Consider the following 13,211-nt stretch of genomic DNA (forward strand, 5'->3'; position numbering starts at 1 on the left):
GCGGAGACGAGCGCAACAGATCCGGGTTTGGGGTCCCCCCCCTCCTCCTTTCCCCTCCTCCGGGCGATCTGACGTGTCGGTCCCTCCCCTCTGGGTCTGGGAGATGCTCTTGATGGGGTGGGAATTATGTGGGTTGGGGGCGCGATCTTGCTACTTTGGGGGGGGGGGGTCGAGCTGTATCCGCAACTTGGAAGAAATCATCAAGGCTTTGACCCAAGAGCCCCTTAAAAGCGAACAGATTTATTGCGGTATAGAAGTTTTCGCGGACTCCCACGGTCCGTGAGAACCAGAAGTTTAGGGAGTCGGCGTGTACTAGGCAGGGAAGAGGCAGAGTGGAGGGCGGGGGTGGGGTGCGCTATACGCTTTGCGGGGGCGTTGATACGTGGATTGGGATGGTCGTTGTTTGCAGGATTTCCAGTTTAGTACTCTCTTGATATGGGTCTCTCTCACACACACAGCTGGGTCACCTTCCCCTTCATCACACGCAGCTCCTTAGCTTATCTGCAACACTTGTTGAGGCTTCTGTGAAACAATCTGGGGCTGTCAAAAGGGTGCTGGAAGGCTAGGAGGAGCGGCCAATCAAATCGCTCCCTCTGAGGTTTGAGCCCGTAGGATACAAGATGCTCTTTGATGAAGTGTAGAGATCCTTGGTCTACCGTGGGGACTCAGAATTGGACCAAAACATTTTCTTTTCTTTTCTTTTCTTTTCTTTTCTTTTCTTTCTCTTTCTATCTCTTTTCTCTTCCTTCCTCCTCCTTTCTGTTTCTTTTTATCTCCCTCACACAAGACTTTGCCACAAGAAAGGAAGGAAGTAAAGTTATTCTTCCTTTCTCCTCATACGAGAACCAAGGGCTGTCCAGTGAAGCACTGGGGAAGAGGCGACATGATAGAAGTATATAAAATGATGTGTGGTGTGGAGAATGTAGACACGGAAAAGTTTTCCTCCAGCTCTCATAGCACTCTCAGCAATGAAGCCGAGTTCAGGACAGATGAAAGGAAGTCCTTCTTCACAAAAGCACATAGTTTAACTATGGAACTCACTCCCACTGGAAAAAGTGATGGCCACCAACATGGGTAGCTTTAAAAGACGATTAGACCAGTGGTTCCCAAATTGTTCCCTCATCACTTAAAAATCACTGAGGGTCTTGGTGGACCACTTAATGAATTTTATGCCCATTATAGCAGTTGCAATGTGTTGGGCTAGATGCCAAATTATCTTCTTTTATTTCCTTCACACTGCTATTTTGCTGCATTTTATGGAATTCCAATTGTAATACAATAAAATAAAATGCAAGAAACAGAAGAAGCAGTAAAAATTGCATGTAAAGTGGTACCTCGGGTTAAGTACTTAATTTGTTCCGGAGGTCCGTTCTTAACCTGAAACTGTTATTAACCTGAAGCACCACTTTAGCTAATGGGGCCTCCTGCTGCCGCTGGGCTGCCGGAGCACGATTTCTGTTCTCATCCTGAAGCAAAGTTCTTAACTCGAGGTACTATTTCTGGGTTAGCAGAGTCTGTAACCTGAAGCGTCTGTATCCTGAAACTTATGTAACCCGAGCTACCACTGTAAAAGTTGGTGTGAATATGTAATGCGGTGGGTGTTCCATCTCCTGTCTTCAACCTGCAAAACCAGAATCATGTTGGGGAGCTCCTGAGCAAACCTTGCAGGCAAGAGTTTGGGAACCCTTAGAATAGATAGATGCATGGGGGAATAAGGCTATTGATGGCTACTAGCCACGATGGCTATGTTCAGCTTCCACGGTTGGGAGGCAGTCAGCTTCCAAATGCCAGTTGCTAGGACCTGCAAGTGAGAGTGCTATTGCATTCAGGTCCTGCTTGCGGGCTTCCCAGAAACATCTGGTTGGCCACTGTGAGAACAGGATGGTGGACTACATGGACCACTAGCCTTATCCAGCTGGGCTCTTATGTTCCACCTCCAATGTTAGAGGCAGTAGTCTTCTGATTACCAGTTGCAGGGAACCACAGGAGGGGAGAGTGCTGTTGTACTCAGGTTGTCACTGTGAGAACAGGATGATGGACTAGATGAGCCACTGTCCTGGTGCAGCAGGTCTTTCTTGTGTTCTGTCTTGTGTTCTTTCCTACCCTTCCTACTACTATCATTTCTTTTTAAGAAAAGAAAGAGGGAGGAGGGAGGGAGAAGAAACTGGATGTCCAGATTCAAAGATAGATGTCCTCTATCCAAGTTCCTTAATTTTTATTTACTCACCTTGAAAATAATCAGGTTGAAAGGCAGGTAAACCCCTCCACACACATTCAATAAGAAAATAAATACTTGTGTAGAAGAATGCATTCTGATACAGTTAAAGTTAAAGAAAGCTGTCACAGTTAAAGAAAGCTTAGATGAGCCAATTATTATTATTATTATTATCATGCCCAGGACGGGTTACAACAATTAAAGGACAATTTTAAAAACAGTTTAAAACAACTTACAATCACAGAAATAAGGCAGGTGCTGAAAATATGCAACTTGGGTGTCAAAAGCCAGACTAAAGAGCTTAGTTTTAGTCAATGAATTGACTGTATGAATTTGCATAGCCAAAAAAAGCACTCATTCTTTTTTTAAAAGAGGAAAAACTCCCCCCCCCCAAGAACTTGTTCTTTGAAAAACAAAATCACACTTTCCTTATTTTTAGAAGGTGTAACGCACAAGTTTTGCTTGGGGATGAAAAAGTGTTTTAGGTCTGAAAAGACCGGAGAAGATGTATGGGCATTTGTGGGATCATCACCTTAACAGCTTAGTTTGTACTGAATTGTATTATTATTATTATTATTATTATTATTATTATTATTATTATTATTAATCTTCCTATGCTGTTGTGTTTTTGATACTACAGGGGTTGTCATGTTTGTTAGTGTCTTGATGTTTTTATTGTGAGCCACTTTGAGCTCATCGTTGTTGTTGGAAAAGCAGGGTACAGATATTACATTAAACAAATAATCCAAATTGGGTACAACAACACTGTGCTGTGCTGACATTACCCATGCACTCTAGCCACAGCCTTGCCCTATGTAATATAGGTATAATAATGGAAAAGTCTGTCTGCATTGACATGCTGGCAGGGTCATTTGATAATGAGGGAGGGATCACATTTTTTTGTATGAAAGAACACCTGAGTTTGAAATATCATGAACTCCGGTTGTTGTTTTGCTACTCCTTTGTTTTCGAACTATACCCCCCCCCCCCATTACAGCTGTACCCCCCCCCAAAAAAAATCCTGGATACTTGAACTGTTTTGTACAGAGCAGTGATCACTTTTCCAGCATGGGAGATGAGCATAAAAGCCACAAAAGCAAACCAAGAAGTTCCTTCTCTAGAGTGTAGAAGACAATGGGTGTTTCACCCTAGCTAGCCAGATCCGCTTTCTTAAATGTCACTCATTGTTCCTACTTAATTCACCAGCTGAAAACACTGTTGAGATAGTAGCTGTAGTGGAGGTTGGCCCATTCAGGCAAATGGGGCAGTGCTCTACCAACCTTGGTCCGCTCTCAGCTGCCCCCCCCCCACTCACCTGCCCTCCTTCCTGATAAGAACCAGTCCAGGGAGTGGCATTGGCTGTCAGCTTCCTCTTCCACCACCACCACAACTTCCTCCCCATTTGCAAAGCTCAATGGGAAAGAGGATGGGGACAAAACTAAGATGACTCTGCCTGTCATTGGCTTTGGCACTGCCTAATGTTTGGGCTTCCAGTCTTCTGGCCCACCAGTCACAATGGGCACCAGCCATCACTGAGTAACTGGCTAATTTTGTGCAAAAGAAACAAGGAGAGCATCACCTGCGTGTTTTGCCTCATATCTCAGGTTTTACTGCTAGAAATTTACATTAAAAATAGAAAAGCCAGCTAGCTAGGAATTTAGGGATTATGGCACATACATGAGTATAATCTTCCTTGCCTCCTTCCACTCCCTTTCCCATTCTGGGCAATCTCATGGGGGGGAGTGACATGCCAGTGACGGGAAAGACCAGAGGTAAAAGTGGACAGAGCAATGGATGCAAATTTTGCCTTTTTACAAGTATTATTAGTTTTATGCATGTTCATGCACCCCTCTCTGTCTTCCATCCGGGCAAGCAAGGGGCATTTGCAGAGTTCCAAGGACACTTTCAAAAAGCACCCAAGCAGAATGTGAAGCAGGGCCAGGAGGGAGGGTGACTGAGGAGGGCCTGTGGCCTGGGGAGAGACCCAAGGGCTCTAGGTTCCCAGTCACTGCCCTAAAAGTGGACCTCAGAATCCCCAAAGATCAATAATAGCTCTGCTATATTCACTATTAGAAAGGGGGGCTTTGAATACAAAGCAGCAAAAGTTGGGGGAACTTCTAAATTAAGAACTCACAGAAAGCTTTTTTAAAAATGTGAGCTGAAAGCTGAGACACAGTCTGGGGTGCCACACCTTTCTGGAAGGGAAGGTTTTGTGAATTAACGACTTCCTAAAGTTAAATCGGGACGCGGGTGGCGCTGTGGGTAAAAGCCTCAGCGCCTAGGGCTTGCCGATCGAAAGGTCGGCGGTTCGAATCCCCGCGGCGGGGTGCGCTCCCGTTGCTCGGTCCCAGCGCCTGCCAACCTAGCAGTTCGAAAGCACCCTCGGGTGCAAGTAGATAAATAGGGACCGCTTACTAGCGGGAAGGTAAACGGCGTTTCCGTGTGCGGCTCTGGCTCGCCAGATGCAGCTTGTCATGCTGGCCACGTGACCCGGAAGTGTCTCCGGACAGCGCTGGCCCCCGGCCTCTTGAGTGAGATGGGCGCACAACCCCAGAGTCTGTCAAGACTGGCCCGTACGGGCAGGGGTACCTTTACCTTTACCTTTACCTTAAAGTTAAATCAATGCTGATAATTTGTGCAAAAATGTGTGTTTTATGGCTGCCACAGGGCTAAATAGCAACTGGGTACCTCTCTTTATTAAGTAAACCTGCAACCTTTCCTGCTGCTGCTGCTGCTGTGCATTTAAGGACAGCATGAAATCCAGTGCAAGACTTAGAAATAACCAGTCTGATCAAGCTGGTGGCCAAACGCGCATGGAAGTTTTCTTCTATACATCCGTCTCTGGATGCCCAAATGTGTGTGATCACTGTGGTTCCTCTTCCTGATCCAGCTGCCAGGCTGCACACAAGAAATAACTTTGTAAAAAGCAGTCATAGTCAGTGGAAAGTAGTGCATTGGAGTGAATGGGGCAGTGCCCCAACAACCTCAGTCTATCCTCAGCCAACCCCCACTTACCTGCTTTCTTACTTGCATCCAGTGCAGAGAGTGGCCTGGCTGCCAGCTTCCTCCACCTTAGGCTCAGTGTTGCCCCTTGTAGTTGCTTCCTCTTTAGGGAGGAAGATGAATGCTCTGCTTGCCATTGGCTCCTGCTCTGGCTACCATTGGCCTCTCTGCTGTCTACCAGACACCACTGGTAATAACACCAATCAGGAGTTTGGGAGGGGGCTTGAGCTAATTCTGCCATTCCCCACTCAACCAAAGGCCAGCACAACTGCTGCTTTATCTGAAGGAGCTCCCTACATGTAGCCCTCACTACTACATGAACACACTGATGGAAATGGGCCAGCCCATTTTTCAGGTTCTGATTGGAGAAAAGCAGGGAGCCAGCAACTGGTGGCCATGGCAGCTGCAGTATCGCCCGCCTCTTATTCTGTACAGTTGTCTCCTGTGCAACAGGAGTTTTGCGTTTGAAATCCATTTGCAAGTCCAGTCCTGAGGTCTGTTGCACAAGTGAATCCTGATGGTGCCTGAAGTGGAGTAGCACTGCATCCACACCAACAGACTCCCCCTCTGCATGCACACAGGCAAAACACAAAAATAAACTCTTTAAAAAGCAACAAGGAACGCCATGGTCCATGGCTTAAATAGATACAGAAAACTAACTATAAAGGGACGCGGGTGGCGCTGTGGGTTAAACCACAGAGCCTAGGACTTGCCGATCAGAAGGTCGGTGGTTCAAATCCCCATGATGGGGTGAGCTCCCATTGCTTGGTCCCTGCTCCTGCCAACCTAGCAGTTCAAAAGCACAAGTGCAAGTAGATAAATAGGTACCACTCTGGCGGGAAGGTAAAACGGTGTTTCCATGCGCTGCTCTGGTTCACCAGAAGCGGCTTAGTCATGCTGGCCACATGTGCGCCGGCTCCCTCGGCCAGTAAAGTGAGATAAGCACTGCAACCCCAGAGTTGGTCACGACTGGACCTAATGGTCAGGGGTCCCTTTACCTTTACTAACTATAAATTAGAAGCTACTGTAGAAATCACCAGTGTTCCCATGGGCACAGTGGGAATCCCCACTGCCTCTTTGATGTGAAGTACTTTCCTTTTTCTCCCTCCAAAGGTACATAGAGCGGCAGGAGGAAGTTGGAAGAACGACTCTCTTTCCCACTTCCTCTTTCCACTCTATGTGGTTTTGAAGGCATTGTTATGTCTGCTGGATCCAACTTTTGTGCATGTCCCATGCAAAGGCAAAGCATAGCATGTGCACATATACGTTTTCTCTTGTCTGTCACCAGGGCTGGGGTGCAAGGCAGGAGAGAAACAGTGGAGGGGAGGGAGTGTTCACAGTATTTGCTCAAAAATCAAATTGTGCCCATAACCTAAATAGATTGGTGGCTCTAGAGTGACATCTGTTGCTGCAGATGCTCAGAAGCTTCACATACAGGAATGTGATTCTAGTCCATGGGTAGGCAAACTAAGGCCCGGAGCCCGGATCCAGCCCAATTGCCTTCTACGGTAAATCCGGCCCGTGGATGGTCTGGGAAACAGCTTGTTTTTACATGAGTAGAATGTGCCCTTTTATTTAAAATGCATCTCTGGGTTATTTGTGGGGCATAGGAATTCGTTCGTCCCCCCAAATATAGTCCGGCCCCCCACAAGGTCTGAGGGGCAGTGGACCGGCCCCCTGCTGAAAAGGTTTACTGACCCCTGTCTAGTCCTTGTGATCACATACATTTGAGTGTTTGGGCTTAAACTGCTTTGTGAATTTAGTGAAGAGAAACATGTTCCATAGGATGTGTAGATTTACGTGTGTGTGTTTGTAATTACACCAGGTATCCAGTTTCTCTCATTACACCAATGACTTTTCATTTGGGGGATTGGATTAGATTGAGACCCAAAAGATCATACAGTCCAACCCCCTTTTATTCAAATATATGAAAACATCGTCAGTAGGAACCCATTCAGTCTTCTCTTAAATGTTTGCAGGGCTAGTTCCCCTGGCAGCCCTGCAAAATTTCAGGAGACTTTTCTTTCTAGCTGCTACAGGAGCTATGAGTCCTATCCAGCCAAATCCTCAAGAAGAGGAAGGAGAGAGAGAGAGAGAATATGAGTCATTGCTGCTTGTAATTTGCGCTCCCACCCACCTCAAGGCTTATTATAGAAGGGGGTTCCTGATCACTGGCAGGCTGAAGTCACCAGCCACTGTTAATGGGAGAGACAGGAAAACACAAGCCTACAGAAATCAAAACTTCCCTCTTAGAAAAGAACATGAAATTAGACAGTTGTTAAAATCCAGTCGTTTGGGAGTGTGCTATCATCTCAGGCAGAGGATTTTGTTACATGGAACGTCAAGGTTTAGCATAGTTGGGCATCTGCCAAGGCTCAACTCACCAGCCTGGGAGCTCGCACACAAGAACCCTCTGGACTTCCTAGAGTGAGGAGGCACATTCTTCCCCAAGTTCCCTCCAATATCTGGAGCTGATATGCTAAATCATAGTTAAAACTGAGAGTTCTGCCCTCCTCTGAGCCTAAGAGAAGCTGGAAGCTGACGGCCAGTGCCACTCCCTAAACTGGTTGCAAGTAAGAAGGGCAGTGTGGGGCCAGACAGTTGGTGGGGCAGTGCCCCGTTTGCCCCAGTGGACCAACCTCCATTGAGTGACAGCCAGTCTCACCCCTTTTAACAGCTGGATTCTGAACACAACTGCTCCATATCTCAAGGGCAGTGGGCACAGAAATAGGAAATGATGTTCTGTGGGAGGTAGGACCCAAAAGCCCTTTGGCAGTGTTTACGCTGGAAGTAATTGCAGTGTGCAGATGCTAGAGCCATCACCATAGGGATGGGATGAGGTGCAATTATTCCAGACGGGGTGGGGGTGGGGAGAGAGAAACAGGCACACCCGATCAAACACTAAGCCTGGTAGCTGTTCCATTATTCCAAGCTCTGAGATGCATCAGACAGTATGCCTGGTTACAGGAAGGGGTTGAAATATTTCTTCATATGAGGGCAGGGGAAAAAATATCAGAGTTACTTTGAGAATATTTTGTGGTTTACAAGATTAAAGAGTGAGGTTGCTGTCAGGCTCGCTGTTCCATTCCGCTCATATTTTTGGGCAGCCTATAATATGACCTGCTTTCTTTGCATCCAAAAGTGCTTAAGCTACAGTGTTCATCTTTGAAAAACCCAGGGCTACAGCCTCTCATTGTGTCAGGGCACATTTCTGGGTTGCCAAGGTAATAGCAGTGGTTTTTTTCTAATAAACTCAAGAAAATCACCATTTTATAGTTCAAATTGGGAAAAATAAATACAGTAAATAGACAGAAGTACAAATATTCACAAAATGTTAAGGAGTATGCATACCCCTGCGTTCCCCCAGGAAACCTGCGAGAAGTGAAGTTGCAGGGAAGCAGGCAGAGGGCCTTCTCAGTAGTGGCGCCCACCCTGTGGAACGCCCTCCCATCAGATGTCAAAGAAATAAACAACTATATGACATTTGGAAGACATCTGAAGGCAGCCCTGTTTAGGGAAGTTTTTAACGACTGATGTTTTAATGTATTTTTAATCTTTTGTTGGAAGCTGCCCAGAGTGGCTGGGGAAACCCAGCCAGATGGGCAGGGTAGAAATACAGTGGTGCCTCGCAAGACGAAATTAATTCGTTCCGCGAGTTTTGTCGTCTTGCGATTTTTTTCGTCTTGCGAAGCACGGTGTCGGGAAAGTTTTGGAAAAGCTTCAAAAATCACCAAAGTCTAAAAAAACCTCAAAAAAGGCCACCACACCGCATTCTATGAGTTGCTCCTCAAAGTCAAGTCGCAACTGTATTAACGGTGTTAAGAAAAAGGAAACAAACTCGCAAGATGTTTCCGTCTTGCAAAGCAAGCCCATAGGGAAAATCGTCTTGCGAAGCAGCTCAAAAAACAAAAAACCCTTTCGTCTAGCGAGTTTTTTGTCTTGCGAGACATTCGTCTTGCGAGGTACCACTGTAATAAATAGTAGTAGTAGTAGTAGTAGTAATACTGGAGCATTGGTGGTATAAATGGATTTCAGCAGGAAGTTATGGGACATGCACCGACTGGAAAAAGAAGCAGTATGTCTGCCCCAAAACATTTGCCAAGCAGAAACAGTGGAGTGATGTTTAACTGCCCCAATATGATAAAGTACCCAGCACATCATGAATGTACAATCAAAACGATGTCTCAAGGGACCCTTGCTCTATTAATCATATGGATTTCAGTCAAATTATTAATGATAATATGCATTCTTTGTAAGCAGTTATATTAAAAATAATAATTGGATAACCTTTTTAGTCAATTAAGGCTACAGTCCTTCCTAAGCATCAAGCATATTGAACTTGACAGGATTTACTTCTTCACAGCCATGTGCAGGATTAAGCTACAAGGATGCAGTTCTGTGCACTCTTAGTTAAATCCTATTAAAATCATGCATGTTTTTGAGTAAGCATGCCTAGCATCACCCTGTCAATGTTTCTTTCTGGAAGCAAACCCCAAAGAACACAGTAGGACTTAACTTCTGAGTAATCATGCATAGGATTGCATTGTCAAGTGAATTTATAAATCTACGCAGCTGCATTGTCATATCTACTCAAAAAGATAGATCGGGTGTCAAGCAAAGTATGTTTCCAATTTTAATCTAGGACTCTCTCTACATACACACACACACACACACACACACACACACACACACACACACACCACTTCCCTGCATTATCAAATGTTTTGGGGAAGCTGTTCTAGAGGAATAGAAATCTGCAGGGCTGAAGTTAAAGTTGCATAAAGAGAAGCATTTATTTTTCTTTGCCGATGGTTTTTTCCTCTCTCCTCCGTTGCCTTTGCTTTGCCTCCTCTTCTTGGTGTGCCATCAGCTGACCAGAGGGCGGAACAGCTGATGGTGAGATGAATGGCAAATCCTTGTTTCCTACTGGTTTTATGACCAATTCTGGCTGTCTGCCAAAAGCTGGTAAAAATAGCCCAGAAGCACTTGAGTGCCAGGAACACAAAGGGAGTTACTTGAATGCACTTTTAGATTAGGGCTATAAGCTTGGGATTTTTTTCCTTTTACCTATAAGCGCGTTAATGAAAGCTGTCTTTGGGACCCAGTCTGTATGCTCACAAAATGAGGCGTTGTGCATTATAAATCACTGGGGTTGTTTCCATGCTAGTCATATTCAGAGCAGACCTGCTGAAAATAATGGATATTACTATTAGAATTCATTGGAAATCCTATTAGATTCGTTAATTTAAGTGAGTCTTCTCTGAGTAGGACTTAATTGGTCTTCTACTGGTGGGATGGAGATGGGCAAATTCAAATGGGGAGGGAGTGGCCCTCCAGTCCTCTGTGCCTGGCCCTTGGAATACTTCCCAGGCCATGCTCTGCCCCAAGTGTTTTTGCCTAGATGGAATATGTCCTTGATCTCCAATAATGCTTCTTGCTTGTCTGGATGGAGGAGAGAAAGGAGGTGTGAAAGTATGTGCAGAAACTCACCTGCTGTACAAAGGTTAAATTTACATTTGTTGCTTTGACCACTTTTGCCTCTGGCTCTACCCATCACTGGCATGTGAGCCCTGGAAGGAGTGTGGCCCTTGGGCTAAGGAAACAAAAGGTTCTCCACTGCTACACTACCAGAATTTGGCCTGATCTCTGAGAGAGAGAGAGAGAGAGAGAGAGAGAGAGAGAGAGAGAGAAAGAAAGAAAGAAAGAAAGAAAGAAAGAAAGAAAGAAAGAAAGAAACTATATATACATATCAGAAATAGAAGCCCACATGCATGTTTGGTTTAGAGATGTGTCTTCTCAGCTCTGAAAACATCGAAGACTACTGTTAGTAAATAATGTAGAAATCTGCAAGAGAAAAGAAATCAAATTAAAAATGTAGCGACTTAAACTTTATTTAAAATGTTTCCTAGGGAGTGTTATTTTTTTTAAAAAAAGTTATGGGGATGACTTGTGTCAAGGACGCCAAGGTAGGACGCAAGACCTACTTTAAATAAGCTGCTTGGAATGTTAACTTGCTTTTTTTTATTTTTTGGATGTTATGGATCAATCTTAACTTTTGCTAACCACAGACTCTCCAACTTCCACTCCCAACTTCGCCCCCTTTCTATGCAGTTGTACTTTGTCTCCCTTCCGTGATCATCTAAATTTCTCTTCCCCCTCCTCCAATTTTCAAAACCTACTTATATGCATGACTGAACACTTTGTCCTTGGGCATGCCTGGGAGAGGGAGGGAATTTCTTATTCAAAGAAACAATGTGGTGGAGGAGGTGGGGAGATGTATCCTGGTACCATTCTGAGCCCCAGGCAAGAGATCTGTGGTGGTCCCCTCTCTTCTCTGCCCCATACATAGCGTGACTGCTGCAGGACTGGGATAGCTGGGGCTGACCCTCTGCCCAGGCACCCTACCCCTCTGGGTTTTTGTCTTGTGCAAGGGAATTGCAACATTTTAATTTTATTTGTAAATACATGTATTTGCTCCATATCCTCCAATGTGCCCAGGCCCAAAACCAGGATGCACATCTTCCAGGCCACATGCCCAGGTGAGTCACATGACCTGCATGAGATCCAAGCCCCAGAAGAAGCACTTTTCTCAGGTCGAGATCACCCAAAATAGCCGCTGTGCACAAGTGAAAAAACAGGATGCCCTGGTTTTCCTGGGACAGATGTTTCCCGGGGGTATGTTACTGCTATTCATTAAGAATACCAGAGCAGTTTACAACAATAATTAAAGCCATATAGTAAAAACGGTATAAAAAATTACAATCTGAAAACAGATATCTATTATGGAAATATGTACTCTTACTGGCCTGCACAAATCTACAGAATAGAAGAGTTTTTAATCAGGCATTTAAAAGTTGGAACCAAAGGTGCCTGCTGAATCTCTGTTGGCAGAATTCTGCTCCAGTTGGAGCTTCCAAATATGTTGACTATTGGAGCCAACCCTGCTGAATAAGAACAGGGATTATCCTACCATTATTATTATTATTATTATTATTATTATTATTATTATTATGTTTATGTTTATATCCTGCCCTTCATCTGGAAGGAGCCCAGTACGACAAACATGTCAGTAATAATAATAATATTAAAAATAGTGTTAAAACAGTTAACAATATTCTCTCAGCCAGTGATTTCAGGGTTGTCAGGACCAGTGTCTTTCAGCCATCAAATGCCTAGGTAAACAGGAGTGTTTTAAACTTTCTCCTAAAAATCCGTAATGAGGAGGACAGATGCACCTCACCAGGGAGGGTATTCCACAAATGGAGAGCCACCACCAAGAAGACCCTGGCACAGGTAAATAAATTCCCAGCAATACTGAACAAAGACAGGAATGTGGTAAGGATGGGAAATGAGATAAGGAAGTGATGTCAGTCCTGCCTGAGCTTGTTGGAACGGGACTGGAAATTTTGACTAGAGGGGAAAACGCAGGCATGCTAAACCTGTTTGTGTGCCCCGTAAATCAAATCTCAGTTGAAATGGGTTTGCCTCAGGCTTGCAACATGGTATGCAAAAGCAAGACTGCATTCTTCCTAAGCACAACTGCAACCTAATTTTGAATCATGATTACACAGACATTTAGTCTTCTGAATCGATACCAGCTTAATGTTTAAGTGAATATGCATAGGATTTCGGAGCCTTAAAAGGATGCAAGCCCTAACCAGATGCTACTGTACATATTATTAAAGAATGATTCAGCAGCGCATAGAGAATCTGTGCATCAACTTGTATCAAGAACACACCACTCGAAGATAAGTGACTCAGCAATTGCGTAGCCCCTATTGGAGCCCTCCTCATGGATGAGAGAAGACAGAACCAACTGCAAAAATGATCTCAACATAATTTATGGAATTCCCTTCCCACGGAGGTGCACTGAGAATCTTCACTGTGTAACTCCCATTGCATGCTGAAGATACATCTCTTTACCCTGGCATTTGACAACTGAGATACATGTTTTAAGAACCCATCATGTTCTTCTAATGGTAAATTGTTCTAA

General features: G+C 44.7%; 1 protein-coding gene across 1 annotated transcript in view; it reads left to right on the forward strand.

Moving 5' to 3' along the window:
* The window catches only part of GSN (gelsolin), a 61,713-nt gene that overhangs the window by 201 nt on the left and 48,301 nt on the right, over positions 1-13,211 (forward strand). The gene's annotated exons all lie outside the window — the stretch shown is intronic.

This window comes from Podarcis muralis, chromosome Z, assembly GCF_964188315.1.
Source record: "Podarcis muralis chromosome Z, rPodMur119.hap1.1, whole genome shotgun sequence".
NCBI lineage: Eukaryota > Metazoa > Chordata > Lepidosauria > Squamata > Lacertidae > Podarcis > Podarcis muralis.